The sequence below is a fragment of the Megascapheus bottae genome, chromosome 33 (genome assembly GCF_031878675.1).
Source record: "Megascapheus bottae isolate mThoBot1 chromosome 33, mThoBot2.hap1, whole genome shotgun sequence".
In the NCBI taxonomy this organism is placed as follows: Eukaryota; Metazoa; Chordata; class Mammalia; order Rodentia; family Geomyidae; genus Megascapheus; species Megascapheus bottae.
The window spans coordinates 7,516,310-7,540,118 of record NC_143541.1 but is presented as its reverse complement, the minus strand read 5'-3'; the positions used below and the strand labels follow the sequence as shown (position 1 = coordinate 7,540,118).

General features: G+C 42.2%; 1 protein-coding gene across 3 annotated transcripts in view; it reads left to right on the top strand.

Annotated features, from left to right (window-relative positions):
* Positions 1 to 3,300: 3,300 nt before the first annotated feature.
* The window catches only part of Tmcc1 (transmembrane and coiled-coil domain family 1), a 117,967-nt gene continuing 97,458 nt past the window's right edge, over positions 3,301 to 23,809 (top strand). The window contains exon 1 of one of the 3 annotated variants that reach the window (XM_090323839.1): positions 3,301 to 3,395. The gene's annotated coding sequence lies outside the window, so the exon portion shown is untranslated. Of the gene's footprint in view, positions 3,396 to 3,943; positions 4,348 to 23,809 lie in introns of those variants that run through there. The other 2 variants (XM_090323841.1, XM_090323840.1) reach the window with 2 other exon arrangements.

The window sequence follows — 23,809 nt, the reverse complement described above, 5'->3', positions numbered from 1 at the left end:
TGTACAAGTGATATATGTTCCACAAATATTTGTACCATTGTCATATTTCTGGCTTATTTTTGTGTAGCTCAGTTGTGATATTTTACTAAAAATTTATAATAATTTTCTCCAGTTCTCACAAAAAAATATTCCCAAAGTATTCATTTGCAGGAGCTTCCTGATTCTGTCAAAATCCGAGACTGGAGAACCAGCCTCAGAAGTCACCTGATGGGATCAGTTGTAAGCATCTCCCATGTTTTTGGAATGCTTTTGTATTCCTCTTGTTCACAAAGGTTATCATTGAGTGCCCAACACTGAAGAGGGGACTATTCCTTAGTCAGCCATATGCCAGATGTCCAGAATTCAGGAGGGTGCTGTCCCTGGCTTAAGACCTTGGAGGTGTGTGTGTGTGATCTAAAAATATCACAGAAACACAGGGTGACGGAGAGTGGTGAATACAACAAGCTAAATGAAATGTGCATTTTTTTTTGCAAGTTCAACCACAAACATCTCCATGAGTACAGCTGCAGGGGACCAGTGTGTACAGAAACTGTAAGGACTTTAAGGACTTTTTTTTTTCAAGTCCTGGGGCTTGAACTCAGGGCTTGAGCACAGTCCTTAGGCTGAACTCTGCCACTTGAACCACAGCACCATGTGGTATGGAGAAATTGAATCCAGGTCTTTGTGCATGCTAGGGGAGTACTCTACCACCAGGCCAAACGTCTGGCCCAAGACCTCTTTTAACTATGCCAAATGTTCACTTTCTCTCTACATTTCACTGTTATCAAGGCTATGCTCAGATAAGAGGCTAAACAATTTCTGAGGTGTTTGTGCACTCATTAACTGAGCAGAACTCCCTCCTCTGTGCGGGTCTCACCCTCTGATGTAGGCTGCTGAGTATATGTAGGGAAGTATATGTAGAGGAAGGCAGCACATGTTCTCTCTCTTGGACAGGGACACTGTCCTTTTTTTGTCCAGGCTGGGACTTGAACCATCAGGTGTGGTCTTAGGCCTTCCAATTTGTACTGGGGCTTCACCACCAGCAGTCCCTGGGTGCCCAGCTTGCCAAGGGCAGATAGTGGGACCTCCTAGTCTCTACAGTTCTGGGACCCAATTCATCCCAACATATCTGTTTACATAGACAGGGAAATTCTGGAGTCCATGGGTGTGGCTCATGTGACCCCTGCTACTATTTGTGCAGACTCAGCTGTTCACAAATACTTCCTGTCACAGCGTGGAAGATAACAGTGAGAGAAGTAGCCCTTCCCAGGACAGACACAAAGAAGTGAAGTCCACACAGGGCGGCTGCACCTCTTTTCTGGGTGGTTTAGAACCCTCTAGAGCTCTATCAAGATATTATTATTATTATTTTTTTTTTGCCAGTCCTGGGCTTGAGCTCAGGGCCTGAGCACTGTCCTTGGACTTTCTCAAGGATAGAGCTCTACCACTTGAGCCTCAGCACCACTTCCGGCTTTTTTCTATGTATGTGGGACCGAGGAATCGAACCCGGGTCTTCATGCATGCGAGGCAAGCACTTTAACCACTAGGCCAAACTCCCGGCCCTCAAGATATTATTGACATCTACTCCACACTGGGGTTGGAACTCAGGGCCTAACTAATGCTTTCTAGATAGCTGAATTTTACAGTCATAAACTATACCCAGATTGTTTGAGATAGGGTCTTACTTTTTACTCAAGCTTTCCTTGATCCATTCGTCCTCATAATCTCTACCTCTCAAGTAGTGGTGATTACAGGCATGAGCTATCCTTCTAAGCAATTTAAACTCTCTTAATTAATACTGTTATCTTTCTATGGTTTCAATGGCATTTCTCTCATGAGTATTTTTCCCCCATGGGTGTATTTTTTTGCCTGTAAATCTTTGTTAAGAATCTTTTTTTCAAGGGGCCTGGAGTGTGGCCTACTGGTAGAGTGCTTGCCTAGATATCCTGGGTTCAAATCTTGGATACCACGTACACAGAAAAAGCCGCAAGTGGTGCTGTGGTTCAAGTGGTAGAACCCTAGCCTTGAGAAAGCCCAAGGACAGTGCTCAGGCCCTGAGTTCAAGTCCCAGGACTGGCAAAAAATAAATATATAAAATCTTTTTTTTTTTTTGGCTGGAGATTGAGTCCAGGGCCTTGTATGTGTTAGACAAGCACTGAGCTATTCCTCACAGCTGTCCATTTCTAAAGTGTCCGTCAAGAGAAGAAGCTGATAAGGCTCATTTCATTTATGCTATCCCAGGATCACAAAGACATTCCTTATTTTCTTTTTCTTTTCATATTTTTTTATTGTAATTAACAGAAGGGTTACATTATATTCGCCAGATAGAAGGTGCATGACTTCACAAACATCGATCCCCTTTCTTCGTGTGACATTCCTTATTTTTTTTTTTTTGTTTAATTCTAGTGTTAGGTTTTACATGGAGGCTTATCTTTTTTTGAGTCCCTTTCCTCAGAGGCCTCCATCAGAGCTCCTGAGCCAACCTTGCCCATCCTTCCCGTTTATCTAGTCCATCCAGTCCTGTTCCTCATTCTCCCCCCCCTGGTATTGACCACCTCTCTGGCCTTCCCTGGACCACGGTGCACAGCAGCTGGGCAATCGATCACCCGGGGAGGCCCCGCAGGCCCTCCGCACACCTGCTCCCGCCTTCCTCTTCCCACGCCCCCCCCCCCCCCCCGCCCCACACTCGGGTGTTCTCCCCTTCCGGGCAAACCCTCCCGAGTCCCCGCACCCAGCTCGGCCCAGCTCGGCCTCGGGATCGTAAGTCCTCCCGCCCCGGCCCGGGCCCCACAGACCTCTCGTTCGTGCTCCCCGCTCCTCCCAGCCGACCTCCACGTCTGTGGGGAGCTCCGCGGCCGTCCCGCTCGCATAGCTAGACAAGCCCGACGGGAACTAACGACCCCAGCCTCCGCTCCGCCGCCTGCCAGGTAGAGCCAAGGCCGGAGCATCAGCCAGAAATCGGCCCAACCCCGCACCGCACAGGGGACAGAGCCGGTGCAGCGGAAACCGGCCTCGGGAGGTCTGGAGCCGGAGGCGCTCGCCGCCGAGCCGCCCCGCCAGGTCTGCGGCCGCGTGGGTGGGCGGGCCGGAGGCGTGACCACGCCCACAGAAGCCCGGCCACGCCTCCCGCAGCGTGCGCGCGCCCGCCCCGCGCCGCCTCGCGCATGCGCCGTGAGCCGGGGGCGGAGGTTGTGGGCGGTGGTAGCGGTGGCGGGGCGCGCGCCCTGGCTTCTCGTTCCCCGGAGCCGGTTCGCGCTCTCGCGTCCCGGCCGAGGCGGCGCGGGGGGAGGGTCGGGAGGGGGGGTGGCTGGGGGGGGGGAATGGACCGGGCGCGGCGGCTGCAGCGGCAGGAGCCGGCGCTTGAGCTGGAGCGGCGGCGCCGGCGGGGACGCCGGCTGCTCCTCCCCTCCCCGTCGGTGAGTGCGTGCCCCCGCCCGGACGCGGCCCCCTCTCGGCCCTCCTCCGTGGGTGGGGACGGTGGTGAGGCAGCGCGGCCCGCCGCCGCCGCCGCTCGCCTCAGGCCGGGCCTCCGGCTCGCGGCCTGGCGCGGCCGGGACCCTCGGTCGCCCCCGTGGGGCCTCGGGCTCGGCCCCCATCCTCCCGCCGGGCCTCCGTTCTCCCCCCTCCCGCCCGGCCCGCGGCTCCGCCGGCCGCGGTGAGGGAGCGGCGCGGGGGAGACGGGCCGAGCCGCCTGCCCCGGGCTGCGGAGGAGGGCGGCCGGGGGGCTTCGCGCCCTTTGTTTTGCTTCTGAACTTGTTGGGGAGGGGAGGGGGGCTGCCGTTCCGGGGCGGGGGTCCGGGGTCCCCCCTCCCCCCCGGGGTGCCCCATCAGGACCGGCGCGGCGTCCTTCCCCGCGGAGGTGGGAGTGAGTGGGGGCCGGGCCAGCGGCCGGCTCGGTTCACCACCCCCCCCCACCCCGAAACCGCGTCCGCGGTGAGCGCTCGCCACCCCCTCGAGAGCCGTCGGGGACACGTGACAGCCTCCGTCTCGGGAGATCGTGGCCAGAGTTTGCGGAGAGAGAAGATGACGCCCCCCCTCCCCACCCCCTTCCCCATCTAAAATGGTTGCTATGAGTCTGGCGTAACTTGTCATAGACACCTGGATCTCCAGGTCTGGATCAGCGCGTCGGGGAGGCTCTTAGGAACAAGGCTTAGAAAGTAAGATAGCTACTTCAAGAGGAAACAAAAGTTGGATCTGCCCGTGGCCATCTGTCCACTATCTTCAGTGGTGAAAATGACTGGTTAAGCTTCAGCCCTAAGCTCTTTTTAAAAAAAAAGTACCTGTGTATAGAAATGGTTGCAAAGACAAGGAAAAAAAAAAACAACCAAAACCCTCATGGTTATTAAGGATGCAGAATTTCTCTAGGAGGTGGGTGCATTATTTTCCCTGTAGATTCGAAGATTGAGATTGAAATTGTGAGTAGGTGGCATTTTTACTCGTGTCATGTAACAAACCATGCCTATAGGGGGATTTTTAACACAACAGTACCTTACCCCCAACCGACAGAGTTGGCTTGTGTATCTTTTTTTTTTTTTTGAAAGCACACACCCACTCTGGCTAGTATAGAAAGATTAAAAAGCTGCTTCTGGTCTGTGGGTGGTAACCTTTTAATTTCGAGATTTTTTTTTTCTGCTGCCTACAGAATAGATTGCTGATCAGCAGCACAGGAGAAATTCAGATATTAAAACATTCATTTGTGTGTGATCTAGGCTTGTATTATGAGCATTTAACGATTTGGTAAGGTGTGTAAGTGTTGTATATGCTATGTATGGCAGTTGGATGCTGTTGACTTATTTAGGACATAAAGAGGTCTGGCACAATCAGTTGACTGTGTTGTGATACATTGTAGTAGTGTTGTGAGAACCTTTATGTGTACAAAACCCTCGTTGTCTATAGTATCAGGAAGAATGCTGCCCTGGGCTAGTTAGTGACCACTAAACCTTTAAGCTGCTTGTTCCTCTACTAGATATTTCCCCATTTCTGTAGGAGTTATTATGCATATCATAAAACCTGTAATGACTGAAGGCTTAAATTTTAAATTCCTCAGAATGACATTTATGGTTTGTCAATTAATTTATTCATCAAATATTTATTGAGCCCTTGCTTTGTTCCAGATTTTTTTTTTAAAGCATCAAGACTACACTGTTGGAGCAAGACAGACTAAGCATCTGCCCTTTTTAAACTGGATTCTGTGTGTGTGTGTGTGTGTGTGTGTGTGTGTGTGTGTCTGTCTGTCTGTCTGTCTGTCTTGCATAGGGAAAAAGAATATAGACCAAAAAGCAGATATGGGAATTTCAGATAGTAATATATTCCAGCAGTCACAAAACTTTTTTTTTGTGAAGGACAAGAAAGTATTTCAGGCGGATGGGACTTACAAGCCCTGTTGGAACTGCTCAACTATTATTTTAGTGCAGAAGCAACCACAGATAGTACATAAACTTTTTTGTCATTAATTTTTTTTTTTCCGCCAGTTCTGGGGCTTGAACTCAGGGCCTGAACACTGTCCTTGGGCCTTCTCCAAGCTAGAGCTCTACGACTTGAGCCACAGCACCACTTCCAGCTTTTTTCTATATATGTGGTATCAAGGAATTGAACCTGGGTCTTCATGCATGCTAGGCAGGCACTCTACCACTAGGCCAAACTCCCAGCCCCTAAATTTTTTAAATTGTATACTGTATAGTGTGTTTAAACTTGGTATTTCAGATGTCCATATACTTTGATCAGAATAATTTTCTGTATTGCTTTTATCTTTCCAACTAAACTTTTTTTTTTTTTTTTTTTTTCCAGTCCTGGGCTTGAGCTCAGCGCCTTGAGCACTGTCCTTGGACTTTCTCAAGGCTAGAGCTCTACCACTTGAGCCACAGCATCATTTCCGGCTTTTTTCTATTTATGTGGTACCGAGGAATGGAACCCGGGTCTTCATGCATGCTAGTCAAGCACTGTACCACTAGGCCAAACTCCCGGACCTTTCCAACTAAATTTTAAACACTGAAATTTGAATCTCTCATGATTTTCACATGTCATGGAATGTTTATGTCTTTGATTTTTTTCCCCCCTCTAACCATTTAAATAAGTAAAACTTTTGCTGGCTTACAAGCCATACAAAAATAAAAACAAAAACCACAGGCAAGAGCTGCACTTGGCACAGAGTATTTTTATGTAGTATCTGGACTTTTATAAAAAAAATGTTTGCTGATTCATAGTTTAGTTCATTACTATGGATGAAGAAAATGAGCCATGTGACAAGCAAGTAAATTAGAGGGTGGGGGCTCAGTCACATAGGGAGGCCTTACTAGGGAGAAGAATGCTGAGTTAGGGGCAAGAGATGAAGCAGCATGTGCAGACAGAAGTAGGCCTCTTCCATGTCCCAGTGTTGAACTTCCTCATAGAGCTTGTCGTTTCTGCCTTAGTTGTTTTCAACTAGTTTGCTTTCCTCTTACCAAGTTTTAAAAGTCTGTGTGTTGTAGTCTTAGAGTGTCTTCAAAGAATTGAAAAAAAATTATCCTGCTCGTTTCTAAAAACTTCACAGTGAATTTTTGAGTTCTATTTGAATATTTTTAGGACAGAAATTTCACTACTTTTAAGTAGCCTGTGCAGTTTTTGGACCTAATTGCTACCGTGATTTTCTTTTAGGATTTGACCTTTCTTCCTTGGAATAAGCTTATAAGTTCTCCCTTGGCTCAGGAGCAGATATGCAGATTCATTCATGAGATCAAAATCACATAAATTGACTATTTTTCTTGAAAACCACTTAAATTTTAAAAATACTGTTCATGTTTTTGTGTATATAATCATTTAATATTCTTTTTTTTTTTTTTTTTTTTTTTTTTTGCCATTCCTGGGCTTGAGCTCAGGGCCTGAGCACTGTCCTTGGGTTTTCTCAAGGCTAGAGCTCTACCACTTGAGCCTCAGCACCACTTCCGGCTTTTTTCTATGTATGTGGTACCGAGGAATCGAACCTGGGTCTTCATGCATGCTAGACAAGCACTTTAACCACTAGGCCAAACTCCCGGCCCCCATTTAATATTCTTATGTATATTAGAGACTGAGAATCAGAAGGAAAGATGTCTAAATTGTTTTGTGAATATCTCAGCCTTCAAACCATTTAGCTTTGAAAAATAGCCATCTAATCTCTCTCATGGTATGGGAGATGATGGAGATTGCTGACAGTTTACTACTTCAGCTCAGAGTTTTAAAAATTCTGTTTTTACATTTATAGTTGTATTGTAAATACTAAATACATTGTATAGGAAAGGATGGTTAATGTTCTTGAGACTTAAAAGTAGCAGAGATTTTTGCTTCATTGGCTCATATATATATACTGTCCTTTGAAAAAGTTGTGGAGAACTTGGCCACCTGCTTCTTGCCTTTCCCCTTTTGGCATTTCCTGTTGTGGCTTACTGAGCAGCTGTCAGGGTGTCCTTGAGCACTGGTCATATTTTACAGAGATCAGCTCGTAAGTTAAATGGGTATATGATGTAAGTATTATTTCTGCCATTTGACTGTTCAAGTATTTGATCAGTACTGCTAGGTCTTCCATTCAAGTCTTTTCAAGGATACATTTAAATTTTCCTTATTTCCTTACCTTTTTTGGTTGTTCTTGTAAAAGTGTGTGTTTATCCTTTTTTTATTATGTTGGCACCCTGAAGCGCATTTTAAGATGCAAAATCAAATTTTATCTTCTTCCTGAAACATCTCACAATTCTAGGCTGCCTCTATATTCTAAACATACATTTATCTGTAATGTTTTTGTATTTTATACTTGTTTCATACGCCTTAGTCTTGATAAGAAGGCACAGAGTTTCTTGGGGCAGAGATCCCATTTTAGGCTTTGTTTTGGAAGGGATTCCCAGATGCACCAAGTAAAATTGTAGTCATGTCCATCACGAATATATATGCTACATTTTTTTTTTTTTTTTTTTTTTTTTTTGCCAGTCCTGGGCTTGAGCTCAGGGCCTGAGCACTGTCCTTGGACTTTCTCAAGGCTAGAGCTCTACCACTTGAGCCTCAGCACCATTTCCGGCTTTTTTTTTTTCTATGTATGTGGTACCATGGAATCGAACCCCGGTCTTTGTGCATGCTAGGCAAGCACTTTAACCACTAGGCCAAACTCCCGGCCCTTAAAAAGTTACTCTTTAAAAAAAAATAAACTCACTTTTTAGAAGTGCTAGATTTACAATTATTATGAAGCTAGCACTGCAATATCTATTCCTCCTTGTCTACCTTAGACTCAACTTCCTCAATTATTATCACCTTACATTAGTATATTTTCACAATTCATGAACCAATATTAATTACATCATTAGTAAGTCCATACTTTATTCAGATTTTCACAACTTCTCCTTGATAACCTTTTTTGTTTCTGGATTCCATCCAGGATACCATACTACATTTAATAATGTCTCCCCGCTTCCTGATTGTGACAGTTTTCCAGATTTTTCTTTATGCTTTTGAAGATTACTGTTCAGTTGATGTTGTAGAATGTTTTTTAATTAGGATTTTTGTTTTTCTCATGATCAGGCTGATGTGGTATAATGATCATAGAGATAGAGTGACATTCTTATCTGTCAGGGTCATGTGCCATCAGCATAACTTACCATCGTTGGTGTTACCACTGGCTGTCTTTTTCTTCTTGTGAAGTTACTCTTTTTTTCCTCCTTTTCCACACTGTACTGATTGAAAGAAAGTCAATATGTACTTCCCTACACAGAAGATTTTCACCTACTTATGGGACAAGTGACTCCATAAATTTTTTTTTTTGCCAGTCCTGTGGCTTGAGCTCAGGGCCTGAGCATTGTCCTTGGGTTTTCTCAAGGCTAGCACTCTACCACTTGAGCCACAGCACCACTTCTGGCTTTTTCTATGTATGTGGAGTGCTGAGGAATCGAACCCTGGTCTTCATGCATGCTAGGCAAGCACTCTTACCACTAGGCCAAACTCCCAGCCCCGACTCCATAAATTTTGTTATTCCAGTTGTTTCAGTTTTGGTAGCTCTCTTGGTTGGCTTCTCTCCACCCCCTCATTGTATATGTTTTGGTGGCACTGAACCCACATGGAGTTGAGCTCACAACTCCATGGTGAGTAGGGAGGCCCTCCACCAGTTGAGTCATGCCTCCTTGTCAGTTTTGCTTAGTTATTTTTTTCAGAGGGGTCTTAAGTTTTTTCTGGGGACAGGCCTCAGATGGAAGTTCTCTTTCATCTATGCTGCATTGCTGGACTCTAGGCTATACCACAGCTTCACTTCATTGTTGAAGATGGGCTTGCTGTTTTGGCCAGGCTGGGCTTGAAGCATAGCCCTCCTGATCTTTACTTCTCAGTTAGCTTGGATCATAGGTTATGCACCACCAAGTGTGGCTGTGGGTATTTTTTGAGTACTTTCTCGTCTTGCAGTGAAGCCGCTTCAAGACTTGTGTATTTTCTGGTCTACTCCTATGATCAATAAGAATCGGATTCATTTTTATTGGAGAATGGCATTAGAGAAGCCAAGGTCGTGCTGTTGCTTATTCTGAGTGCAACTAGAGTGTTGTTGCTTTTGTGTTCACTCAGATATCAGCAAGATGTGTGTGTGAGAGAGAAAACAAGGTGATAGATGTTAATAATTTGCACATGTCTTAAAACATTTCTATATGTAAACAGGAGTCGGCCGGGAGTTTGGCCAGTGTTTAAAGTGCTTGCCTAGCATGCATGAAGGACCTGGGTTCGATTCCTCAGTACCACATATAGAAAAAAGCCGGAAGTGGTGCTGAGGCGCAAGTGGTAGAGCTGTAGCCTTGAGAAAGTCCAAGGACAGTGCTCAGGCCCTGAGCTCAAGCCCAGGACTGGCAAAAAATAAATAAATAAATAGGAATTAATATTTGGTATCATAGAGATTATTCTAATCTAACTTCCTTTGTGATCTGTAATCTGTCATTTACGGCGACAAACTTGGCTCACTATTCACCGACTGTCTAGTTAATTTTTCAGTTCCAGGATTTATGTGTGGTGGTTTTAGCATTGTTAAGCTGCATACCTGTGGGAACCCAGCAACTAGAATATAGCACTATGGACAGTTCCTCTTGCCTCTAGTTTCTCAAGCATTTCTTCACCACCACTGCTTTCCTGTAGGTTTTATGTAGTTGTTGTAGATTTAGGGTTGTGTCACAGTCTGCATTCCATGTTGAGATCTCTGTACTTCTTGAGTAATTAAGAATTTTCATTTCTTTTAAGGTTTATATTGTGCTTTTAGGTTGGGATGGACTTTTAATGTCTTACAATCACTGTGTCTCACCTCTTTGTTTACCCTATGCTCACTTTCAGCAACTTCTCAATGCTTTGTTTACTGTCTACAGTTTTGCCTTTTCTTTTCTTTTTTTTTTTTTTTTTGCCAGTCCTGGGCTTGAGCTCAGGGCCTGAGTACTGACCTTGGACTTTCTCAAGGCTAGAGCTCTACCACTTGAGCTTCAGCACCACTTCTGGCTTTTTTCTATGTATGTGGTACCGAGGAATCGAACCCAGGTCATCGTGCATGCAGGGCAAGCACTTTAACCACTAGGCCAAACTCCCGGCCCCTTGCCTTTTCTAAAACAACATTGTATTAACAGTTTTAAAGTGATTTTGATTGGTATTTTTAATGAGCAAAGCATTCTTTTTTATTTTAGAGGATACAGGCACTAGGACAATTAACATTTGGAAATATCTTTGATATAAATTTCATGAAACACAAAATTTCATCATTGGAAAGTTAACTGCACAAGTGGTTCAGTGGCCTTTATTACGTTCACACTGTTGTACCAACATTACCATAGTTGAAGTCTAGAACTTTTTTTTGTTATACCAAAATGGACTCGGTAGCTTTTAAACAGTCCCTTCCTCTATCTCCTGGAGACTAGAAATATGAATTTTCTGAAACTATGTGAATTAATTTAGGATGTTTCATATACACAGAATCATAAAGTATATGGCCTTTGTTTCTGCCTTTACTTATGTGATGTATTAATATGCAAGAATGTTTCAGTACTTTATTTCTTTCTTATGACTGAATAATATTTCATTATTTAGATATTTTGTTTATTCATTTCTCAGTTGATGAGTGATTAAGTTGATTCTCTTCCTCTTCTCCCCAGACTCAGAATCTGGGCACTATCCTTGAGTGAAAACCACTTTGAGCCACAGCGCCACTTCTGGTTTTCTCATGGTTAATTGGAGTTAAGAGTCTCAGGAACTTTCCTGCCCAGACTGGCTTTGAACTGTCACATTCAAATCTCAACCTTGTGAATAGCTAGAATGGCAGGTATGAGGCACCAGTGTCCAGCTGCATTTCCACTTTTTGACTAGAAGAATATTTCTGTGTTGCCCGAGCACACCTATACTTCTAGCTTCTTGGGATACTGAGGCCAGGGGGGTGGTGTGAGCCTAGGAGTATTTGGGCATTCTTTAAAACTTTCCTCAGTTGTTATAAAGGTGATGTACAGAGGGTTACAGTTACCTTTCTTTTTGGACAATGTTATGCCTTCCCTTGCTCTCTCTGTTTTTTCCCTCCATCCCCATTGCAGTTTCCCTTCAGCATGGTGTCCAGTGACACCATTGCTGCATTGCTCACCCTTTGTCCCTACGCTTTTGTGCCTCCCCCTATTTGGGCATTCTTGTATAAATTTTTGTTGGAACATATGTTTCCAGTTCTCTTGGGCACATAACCAATTCATTTCTTTGGTACAGTTATTATCACAGAAAGTGGAAAGTTACCCAGAGATTTGACTCAGAGTGCTGAAGAATTCCACCATTCCTTGTCCTGGTATTCTTTAGGGAAACTGAAGTCACATAATTTTCTTCTTAACTCGGTTTTTCAGAAGAAAGTATTTTGGCCCAGATGGGGTAACAGTAAGTAGGTAGCCTTCCTCTCAGATTCTGACATAGGATCATCCTGAATTATGTTGTGTACTGTTCAGTTGCAAGTGGTCTCTGAAGTGAAGTTGGGATATAAGATCTGCTAGTGGTCGCAAGGACTCTGAATGTGTGAACTATACTTAACATTATGTGTTCAGAGGAAGAGGGGCAGGATGCCTCCGTTCTGTAATCTGTTTGCATCAGATGTTAAATGACAGATTTGTTGCTACTAACCACATGCCCTCAGAGGTTGAGCTGTAATAGTGTCCAGTGTTACTGTGTTCATGTTCCCATTTTAACTCCTGACCCTGATTTCATTTTGCAACTATTGTTTTGACATCTTGGCTTTGACAAATTTGTTTTCTTCATGAAAACTTGGTATGAGTTTTTTTCTTTTGCTGGTTTAGGGCAACTTGACTAATTTATTGTAACCTAATGTTTTCCAGGCATCTTAACAATGAACATTCTTTTCTGTCTTGTAGCTTATTTCTAAGTGACTCTGTATACCCTGGAGACACTGAAGATATATAAATTATTTATTGACCACTATCATACTTTATTGCAAGGAATTTTTCTGTAGGCATCTCCTTCAGGGTTTAAAAAACACTCTGTAATAGAACACTGCTGGCACTGAGATTTTAATTTTATTTTTTCTCCACAAGGTAGATTCTTAGTTATCAAAAAATTAGGTGGTACCTTAAGAGTCTCTGTCTCTGTCTCTTTCTCTCTCCCCGCCCTCTCCCCCCACCCCCAGTAGTATTCAGGGCTCTGTGCACTTGCGAGGCAAGCATTCTACTGCTTGGGCTACAATTTCTTTTTTTGGAGGTAGGGTCTCACTTTATGCCCAGGAAGGCCTGGATGCAGTCCTTTATAGGATTTAGGCTTCCCTGGGGGGCTAAGGATGACATGTGCAGTTCATGGTTCTGTGCTTTTGTTCCCCCCCTCCCCACCTCATAGCTGAGATGTCAGTGTGCTCTCTATACCCAGCCGTGGTTGAGTTATAGTCTGTTGAACTTTTATGCCCAGGAGGCCTGGAGCACCATTCTCCCAATCTCTGCCTTTCAAGGAGCAGGATTATAGACTTAGTCATTCTGCCCACCTTAAGAGCTTCCTACTACTTAAAAAAATGCTGACTAAAGTTTTGTATGATGGGAACTAAGTTCTGTTAATAAAATATTTTAAATATTTTACAAGAAAGACATGTTGAAAGCGAAGTATATTGTGAAAGGGAAGCATATATATACATATATATATATATATAAATGTATACACACATACACACATATAAATATAAATGTGTGTATACACACACACACATACACACATACATTTTCCCCCCAGTCCTGAGGCTTGAACTCAGGACCTGGGCTCTGTCCCTGAGCCTCTCTGTGCTCAAGGCTAGTACTTTTATCACATGAGCCACAGTGCCACTTCTGGCTTTTTCTGTGTATGTGGTACTGAGGAATCGAGCCTGGGGCTTCATGCAGGCTAGTTAAGCACTCTACCACTGTTTTCTCACTGTAACAAGCCATCCAAATATGTGTGTTTTGTAAACCTCCAATTTGCCTGTGTACTTATCATTTCTAGGGCACTGTTCTTCACTGTGGTCATAGGTTACTGTTGTAGTGTCATTCCTTCTGATTAAGGGATTAAAAAATTACAATATAGATTTGCTGGTGGTAAATCTGTTTAGTATTTCTGAAGATGTGTTTAGTTTGCTTCTATTTGAAGAAGCTATTTTCACTGGGTATAGAAATATAGGTTGATCATTTCATTGCTATTATTTTTTAAAGATGCTACTTCACTGTCTTTTGGCCTTTATGGACAGGTTGGCTGTGATTGGGTTTATCGTCATTATTCTATAAATAATGTCTGTGGGTTTTTTCAGGCTATTTCTATTTTTCTTTTTAAGAAATTCTTTTGTGTTTACACACAACAAACACAGTTTAGTTGCATTAAGTACATTCATAATCCTGAGCAACCATTTATCACCATCGACTTCTGGAACTTTTTTCTTTTGCCAGTCCTGGGCTTGAACTAAAGGGCCTGAACACTGCCCTTGGACTTGCTCAAGACTAGAGCCTACCACTTGAGCCTCAGCACCACTTCTGGCTTCTTTCTATGTATGTGGTACTGAGGAATTGAACCTGAGTCTTCGGGCATGCTAGGCAAGCTCTTTACCACTAGGCCAAACTCCTGGCCCCCATTTCTGGAACTTTTTTATCTTGCAAAACTGAAGCTTGGTGCCCATTCAACTCTCCCTACTTTGCAATCCCTTCACCTAGCACCTAATGTTCTAGATTAAGTCTGGGAATTTTGTAGAGGTAGAACATATTGTCTATATTGTATGGTTATATGATCATAGCACGATGGGAATCTTACCAACATTTTGCACAGCCGGGCTTTAAATCTCAACCCTTGTAGCCTCGCCCTCCTAAGTAGCTGTATTTACATGTGTTAACCACAGCTCCTAGCTCTTCTGTAGCTCTGTGTGTATGTGTGTGGCATTACTTTACTTTTTCGCATGATTATCCTGCAGTTTTGTTCATGAAGACATTTGAACTTGTAGTTCTATAGTATTTGTGGTTTATGTTTTGGCAGTGTTGGGGTTTCAAACTCAGGGCCGTAGGTTTACTAGGCAGGCACTCTACCATTTGAACCGCAATACCAGAATGCTTGGAGCTGTTGGCAGACTACTAATATTGTTTATCTATGTTGAGTGGGTTGTGTGATAGGACCATGATTTTTCTATGAAAAACTTGAAATTGATTTTTTGTATTTTTAGATTTTCTATAAAATTGTTTGAATGTATATATGTATGTATGTATGTATGTATATGTGTATACACACACACGCACACACACACACACGTACAAAATAGGGTCTCACTCTCTAGCTCCAACTGGCCTTGAAATTCTCATCCTCTCGCCTTCACCTTTGGAGTGCTGGAGTGGTAGTCTGTACTACCATGCATTGTTTGTATTTGATTTTATTGTTAGGAGGGATCGAGAGCTGAATTGCCTGCCAGTGACAGCAACAAGAGTCATCTGGGTTTGGCTAGTTGTATTACCTTTATTGATTTTAATTGGAGAGAATTTGTAGCCAGAGAACTAGAGATTCGTTTTCAGCTAGTCATTTGCGCTCAGTAGTGTTTCCTTCTTATTCTCTTGTTCCTCTGTCCCAGCAGGTGTTAGTATTATCCTCTGGAGAAGTACAGTTTGCACTTTCTTCAGATGTTAAAGCTTGGTGACTGGCTAGTTCTTTGTCAGAAGGTACAGAACTGGCTAGCTCTTGGTCAGAAGGGTTCATCCTTTCAGATCAGATGTGTGTGTGTGTGTGTGTGTGTGTGTGTACACGTACGTGTATGTGTGATCTTAAGGTATGAACCCATGGCCTCATATGTGCTGTGCTTTGGACCCTGGTGAATTGATTCTCCTAGTTACACCTTCCTCACAGCTGAGATTATAGCCGTACACACCTATGCCTGGTCCTTGAATCAGTTTTTCTTCTCCCTACTTCCTGGAATTCATTTTGATAAATACTATTTTATATGATCAGAGGTACATAGGCATCGCACCTTTGTGATCCTCCCTAAGAATGTCCTCCTTTGGTCTCACTGTGTGAGTGCCTAGAGTCCTGTATAAGTTAACATGTCTCAGTGAATTTTAGATCTAGTTGGCATTTGGATCACTTTTTGAGTGATATTCTAAGTTTTTTTTCATATATTTTTTATTGTAATTAATAGAAGGGTTACATTATATTTTCCAGATAGAAGGTACATTAATTCACATACATTGATACCCTTTCTCATGTCTTGGTCCCCATTTCCCTTCCCCCCACCCCCACCCCTGATATTCTAAGTTTTTTGTTTTTTAGCTGATTGTTGTTTTTCATGGTCTGTGATTGAATCCTGGGCTTTGCACTCTACCACTGAGCCACATTTCCAAACCTATTTTCTAAGTCTTTTAAAAAAGAACTTTTTTGGAAACATTCTGGATCTGAACTGTTCACCCTCATCTGCACAGGGGAAGGAGAGGACTTCAGAGGACCCAGAGCAGTACAGAACAATTACACACTCGTGACACTATCCTCCTGAGCACTCTGTTCTTTATTTGTTCATCCCGTTTTCAGCTGTCCCATTTTCTTTCCCAACAAGAGCTTCCTTATTGTCTATAGATCAATGGTCATTTCTTAGCACTCTTGGATGTTAGTGGACCTGTGCTTAGACTTACAAGTGTCAGGAAGTAGTTTCAGTTCTTACTCCTCAGATTGAGATAATGACTGATGAACTTTGTTCCCATTCTGCATTAACCTGGATGGTTTGAGAAAAGTATCCACAACATAATATTTGAATATATGATTTTGTAGTCTATTACAGTATTATTTATTAGAAGAGGTGTGCTAATGTAGATTTTGAACTAAAAATTGAGATTCTGGTTTTAGTTTTGAGATTACCCCGATGCTTTGAGTATAAGTTGTTATTTCTTTGAAATGAACAAATTGCTACTTGCTTTACATAGCTCATGGGGTTGTTGAGAAATAAATGAGAAAATAGGTGAGAAAGACTTTTAATAGTATAAAGCATTATTTTTGCATTGTAGCATTGTAGACCTTTCAGTTCTTCGCAATCAAAGCCTTCTTTTTTCTTTCTGTAAACTTTGATACTATAAGTCTGCCATGATCACAAATCAAATTTTAAAATTCCTGTCCTTTTTTAATTTGCTCTTTAGGGCAAGGTCTTAATGTAAAACCCAGGATGGGGGGCCCGGAGTTTGGCCTAGTGGTAGAGTGCTTGCCTAGCATGCACGAAGACCCGGGTTCAATTCCTCGGTACCACATACTTAGAAAAAGCCGGAAGTGGTGCTGAGGCTCAAGTGGTAGAGCTCTAGCCTTGAGAAAAAAAATCCAAGGACAGTGCTCAGGCCCTGAACTTAAGCCCAGGACTGGCAAAAAATCAAAAAACAAAAAACAAAACCCAGGATGGCCTGATTTTTCTGCTTCAACCTCCCAAGTACTGGGCATTATTGGCCAACTCACATCCTTGATCATGAATCCACAGTAGGTATTTTTTTTTTAATTGTGCTGGTACTGGGTCTTGAACTCAGAGCTTAGGCATTGACCTGGAGCTTTCTTGCTCAAGGCTAGTACTCATACCACTTGAGCCACAGCATCACTTCTGGCATTTCAGTGGTTATAGACATAACTACCTCAGACTTTTCTGTCCTGGTTTGTTTTCTATCATGATCTTTAGATCTCAGTCTCTTGAGGTTGCTAGAATTATGGGCATGAGACACCAGTACCCAGCCATGGTAGTTTTTTAATAGTCCACTGACTAGGTGCTTATCACATAGCATTTTCGAAAGTAGACTTATTGAAAGAAAAGCAAGCCTCCATAGTAAGAAGCTATTTTAGATGACACAGTGCATACTGTTTTGAAGAAAAATCGTAGTTACTGTATTCTGGGTACTAGAGGAAAAATAATAAAATTTTCTGCCTTTATGGACTATACATCGTGTATTATATGTGGAGACAAAATAAACAAGACCGACAAGTATAAAAATATAAACATAGGGCTGGGAGTTTGGCCTAGTGGTAAGAGTGCTTGCCTAGCATGCACGAAGACCCAGGTTCGATTCCTTAGTACCACATACATAGAAAAAAGCCGGAAGTGATGTTGTGGCTCAAGTGGTAGAGCTCTAGCCTTCAGAAAAACCAAGGACAGTGCTCAGGCCCTGAGTCTAAGCCTGGGACTTGAAAAAAAAAAAATAAATGTAATTTTGACTACTTTTTAAAACTGAGACAAGGTCTTTTTGATTTGCAAGGTCTTGTTGATTCTTCTTTAAGACCTCATTGTAGTATGCCCTACAACTTATCATGACTATCTAGAATAGTGTTTATTACTTTAAACCATTAGCAGATATCACTCAATGCCTTTTTTTAGGTAACATAACAAAGGAAAAGTCAACACATTTTCAGAAAATATCAAAATTGTTAAAGAAAATAAGCTTTTTTGGGGTGGGGGTGGGGATGGGGTCATAGGCTTGAACTCTGGGCCCGGGCACTGTTCCTGAGCTCTTCAGTTCAAGGCTACTGCTCTACCACATTGAGTCACAGCACCACTTCTAGTTTTCTGGTGGTTAATTGGAAATGAGTCTCATGGACTTTCGTGTCTGTCCTAGCTTTGAACCACAATCCTCAGATCTCAGCCTCTTGAGTAGGTAGAATTATAGGCATGCACCACTGGCACCCAGCTCAAATCAGAATTTTAATAGGAAATTTTAACAAAGATTTAAGATTGTTCTTTTTCAGATTTTTGCTGTATTTACTTGATCAATTTGTTCATATACTATGACTTTTGACATTTTGAAATAAAATAATGGAAAAATCGCAAATGTATGTACATACATATATATATATTTAAAAATGTATTACATCTTTGTAAGATAGCTAATAACTTAAGGCAAAAAGTCATTAAAACTATAACAAGAAATCTTAAATTTAACCTGACTGAAAGCACTTTCTTTTTATGAGAAAAGTAAATGTAAAATGAGAAATTACATTAGAAATGACCCTTTGACTGATTCCCATTTTTTCCATTTCTTAAAGCTGTTCAGTAGTTTGTTAAGATATCCTGTAAAACTTAACCCCTTAGGGAAGTGCTGTGATAGAGTAGTTGAGGTTAACACTTGCGTCTCTACTTGCTGCTGTGTGACTTTAGCATTCACTCAGGACTCTTTTTCCTCATCTGATTTAAAGAGATCTCTGAGTCTGTGTGCATTCCATATTTGCTTTTCAAGTATTGATTTACTACAGTTTTTTTTTCTTCCTATAAATTATTTGTTTATAATTAGGATTCATTGATGGTTTCTCTTTCATTTACCGGGATGAATAGACAACTGTGTGAATGAAAGAACTTTCTACATTGAAGTTAGGATTATCGTATCCAGGATAATGAGTTAGGTGGGCAGCATTCCAGTGGAGGCCCAGGATTCTGCTGATACTGCCTCCATAGGTGCCTTCAGTTCCTTAATAAACCCTGAAGGAACTAAGTACTTAAGTTTTCTTAGTGTGTTTTCTTAGAGTGCTTTAGTCTAGGGAGTAGGTACCAAGAAGTAAATGGAAGTTAGCAATTTACGTCTGTGCTGCTGTTGCTGCAAGACTTTTCTATAGGGTAGAGGTCAGGTATTTAGGGTTACATTTCTTACATTGCATTCTTAACATTTTGTAAAAATCAGCTTCAGGAAAAATGCGTGTGTGTGTGTGTGTGTGTGTGTGTGTGTGTGTGTGTATTTTAATCTTCAATATTTGTAGAAGATAGGTTAGATGTGGGTATAATTCCAAGTCCAACTCTGTTTTAGAAAGATATGAGACCGTGGGTAAGTGTTGGTTAGGCACATTAGTGGTATTTTATAATTCCTATCTTTTCAATTCTAAGAGCTATGTTTTCATGCATTTTAATGTTTTGGAATTTGTGGGCATTTCTAGTGATAGCTCTTCAAAAGACTATTAAGGATTTGCCTCTTTAATATGTGAGATCTAAAATTACAAAGCCAGATGCCAGTGTTCTTAGCTACTCAGGACATGGGGACCTGGGAGATTGCCATTCAGGGCCAACCTTGGCAAAAGAGTCTCCAAGAGAGACTTTATTTCCAGTTGACCAGCAAGGTGTCAAAGGTGTCTGCCTGGAGGCTTACATGGTTCAAGTGGTAGATTGCCAGCCACCAGAGAGTGACAAAGCTGTCAGAGGACAAAGGACATGAGGCCTCCTGAGGTTGTAGTACCTGCACAGCAATAGCAAAACACAAAACAAAAATTAAGCTTATTTGCATTGGTAGTCTTTTGTTGACCATATTTGAAGAGAATGAGGTGTGGCTCAAGTGATAGAGTGACACCTTTAGCAAAAAAGCCCAGCAAGGACACAGGGCCTAAGTTCAACCCCAGTCCTGACACACACACACAGATGAGAAAGGTGTGTGGGAAAGCTTTCATCCTGCTAGGTGCCAGTGGTTCATGCCTATAATCCTAGCTACTCAAGAGGCCAAGGATTCTAGTTTGAAACCAGAATGGACAGACAAATCCGGAGAGACCATGATCTCCAGCTGACCAGCAGAGAGCTGGAAGTGAAGGTGTGGCTCAAGTGGTAGAGTACCAACTTGGAGCAAAAAAGCCAAATGAAGGCACAGGCCTGAGCCCAAGCCCCAATACACGTGTGGGCATGCACACATGCATGCACGCCTGCGAACACACACATACACACACACCTTAATCCTGAAGCATTTGTCATTTTAGAATCCAAAGAACCAGATTATTATTTCTCTAGAAATGCTTAAGTAAAATTGTTCACCTTGCATTTATAATAGAACCTTGACATTGTCATTCATCTTTTTGACATGAATTATAACAAATACTGTTTTCATAACTTGGATTGTGAAACACCATTGACAACTATTTGCTTACCATCAAAATAGACAATTCCCAGGGGCAGTTATGTCCCACAACAGTTTTCCAAGTATCATTCCTAGGATCACTACTCAGAAGCATATAAGTAAACTAGTGCACACATAGCCAGGACCATCTTTTTGACAGATCCAGGCCAACCAATTGCAGAGCTTCTCAGTATGCACGCCCCTGTCAGGCCTGGGGAGCACCAGTCTTTGGCTCTAATGTATAGTTGTGGCTTTTGAGGAAAGAAAATGAAGTTGTCCACATGGCTAAAACACCTTGGTAAAAAGGAAAAGATTCTTATAAAAACTCCATTAAATACACCTGTTTAGCAAAACCAGATAAAACGTAACAGAATAAAAGTTTTGTAAATAAAACCGCATACAGTGACTCACATCCGTAATTCTAGCTGCTGTGAAGGAATAGATACAGGAGGATGGCAGTTAGAGGCCAAGCTGGGCAAAAAGTGAGCCAAGGCTTCCTATCAACAAGCAGTGCACAATAATGCATATGCAATGAATATCTAGAGTACTTGTGTGCACGTGTATGTATATACATACATATTTTCAACTCAAGAATAAGATAATCTTGTAAAAACAACTAGGGCAAAAATTCTGGATAGAAAATGTTTTTCTGCTTTTAGCAAAGTTCATGCTTTTTAAAATTTATTGTATGTGACAAGAGATACTGAAAAAAATAGTTGATGTGCTTTGATATATCTCAATGCAAGTTTCTTTCTGTTAGTCCTTTAGAACGGAGATTTGTGTTCATTTGGGGGGGGATTCTATTTGGTGTTTATTATTTATATGGTTACTGGAGTTGATACTCATCGTTGCCATGGAAACCACGGGCTTCAAATTTCCTTAGTAATGCCTGTTCTTTGTCTCTCTAAGTTTTCCCTTTATGCTTTTTCTCAGCCCTTCTCTCTTACAGCCCTCCCAGCTGTATTCGATTGTTATTTTTGTTAAGCTTGGTAGTGGATTTATACATCTAGTAGAACCCAAGCCTGGGGGTGTGGCCTTCACAAAGCTATACCTTTTTCCTTCTTTGATTTTTCCCTGAGAGAATATTCAGCTATGTTATCAGATCAGGCTGAGGGGTGATTAGAAAACAATTCCCCTTGCATATAAAGGATTGCTACTTAGAGAGATGACAAGCTATCAGTGAGGATTAGGTGCCAGCTTCCTTCCTTTTCTTCTCAGTGACCAGGTGCTTAATTTTTGTCTATGTTTTGTATCACAGGGAGATAAATATAAATGGGAAATGAATCTGGACTGGTTTGGCATTGGCTCTTGTTTGTCTTCTCAGGCTCCAGTGAAGATGAGGAACTTTCCTAGTTTTCTCCTAGTTTTGCAGTTGTTGGAGGAAAAGCCCACAAGAGGCTGTGATTGTAGTCTCCAGGGACCACTGCTACTAGTGCTCCCTCAGTCAGAAAAGTTTATCCAACTTTCCAGCTCTATTTTCCTACCTGCAGTGGGATTCTTCTGTGCTGCTTAGACTGTTTTCCTTTTGGTCTGGAAGACTTTCAGGTGCCTCTAGCTGCAAGCCATTGCATTGTTCCCCACACCAAATTGCCTGCAGTCACAAGACGGGATGAAACTGAAAAAAGAAAAAGGAACAATAATTCCATTTCCTTTTTCAGAACCTTGAAGATCCTAGTTGTGGTTAGAGGACTTTTTCTGTAATATTTTAGTCTGTTTAAAATTTGTGAGACTGGATGGGGCTTAGCAGTTGTATTTGAAACATCTTCCTGTCTCATACCCCTGGTTGGTTAAGATTTGCATTTGTAGTAGGTTTTTTTTTTTTTTTTTTCTTTGCCAGTCCTGGGCTTGAGCTCAGGGCCTGAGTACTGTCCTTGGACTTTCTCAAGGCTAGAGCTCTACCACTTGAGCCTCAGCACCACTTCTGGCTTTTTTCTATGTATGTGGTACCGAGGAATCGAACCCGGGTCTTCATGACTGCTAGGCAAGCACTTTAACCACTAGGCCAAACTCCCAGCCTGTCCTTGGTCTTTCTTAAGGCTAGAGCCCTACCACTTGAGCCTCAGCACCACTTCCAGATTTTTTCTATGTATGTGGTGCTGAGGAATCAAACCCAGGTCTTCGTGCATGCTAGGCAAGCACTCTACCACTAGGCCAAACTCTTGGCCCACGTAGTTCTTTTTAAGTGTCTTGTTCTGTTGATCATGTTTTTCTCTTATATTTAGTAGAGTATTTAAATTCTATGTTTTCTCTCTATTTCTGTAGCTGTCTCTCCCCCCCCCCCCACAGGAGAATGTAGTTAGCAATTACCTGACACAATTCCAGAATAAATATAGTCTGTATATACACAGTTTGCACTCATGGTAGCCTACATTTATATATGAATTTAGTTTTCTTAATATTCTTTTTCTCCTCTTTTTCCCTTTTTCCCTCTCCTCCTTTCCATCCCCTTCTCCATCCCACTGTGTTTCCCTTTCCCTGTTCCTTGCCTTACTGCCCTAGCCCTCTCAGCCTCCTTTCCCCTTCATCTTCATACACCTAATTGCCTGACATAAGTAAGTTCTTAGTAACTATTTATCTCAACATTTGAGTCCCTCCTTTAACTTTCCAGCTTTATTTATTTCTTCTACTCAAAAATGTATACCAACAAGGTAATCTGGGGTCCTTAACTAGTGCTCAGACATACTGTTTTTTACATTCTGGCAGGAAGTCTCAGCCCATCTTTCTGCTTACTGTTTTCTCCTGTAGCACTTAGCTCCAGCTTCTCCTTTAGTCAGGTTGTTGTTGTGTTTTGTTTGTTTGTTGTTGCTGGGCTTGAACTTTGAGCCTGGGCATTGTCCCTGAGCTGTTCAGCTCAAGGCTAGTTCTCTACCACTTTAGCCACAGTGCCACTTCCAGTTTTCTGGTGGTTAATTGGAGATAGAGATCTCATGGAGTTTTGGCTTTGAGCTGTGATCCTCAGATCTTAGCTAAGATTACAGGAGTGAGCTACCAGTGCCCGGCAAGTTAGACCTTTCTTCACAAACCCAGTCCTGACTGGTCATGGTGAAGTCTGTTGGCTGTTGTAGTCTTAGCACTTAATTATATTCTTCTACACTGTCTTTTTTTTTTTTTTTTTTTTGCCAGTCCTGCGCTTGAGCTTAGGGTCTGAGCACTGTCCTTGGACTTTTTCAAGGCTAGAGCTCTACTACTTGAACCTCAGTGACCCTTCCAGTTGTTTTCTCTGCATGTGGTGCCAAGGAATCGAACTGAGTCTTAGTGCATGCTAGGCAAGCACTCTACCGCTAGGCCAAGCTCCCGGCCCCACTGTCTTTTTTTTTTTTTTTTTTTTAACTGTAAAGTCTTGTGTCTTAGATTGTGAGTTCCTAGAGGGGATAAGATTAGGTTTAGTCTATAATGCTGTGTATGTAACAAATATCCCTAAAATATCTGTCTAATTAAATTGTTTCTTTGGTAATGGCTTATAAGAGCTAGTTTTCCAAGAAAATTTCAACTTTGGTACATTTTGATTCTCAGTTGTATCTGGTAGATAGTTATTTTAGAAA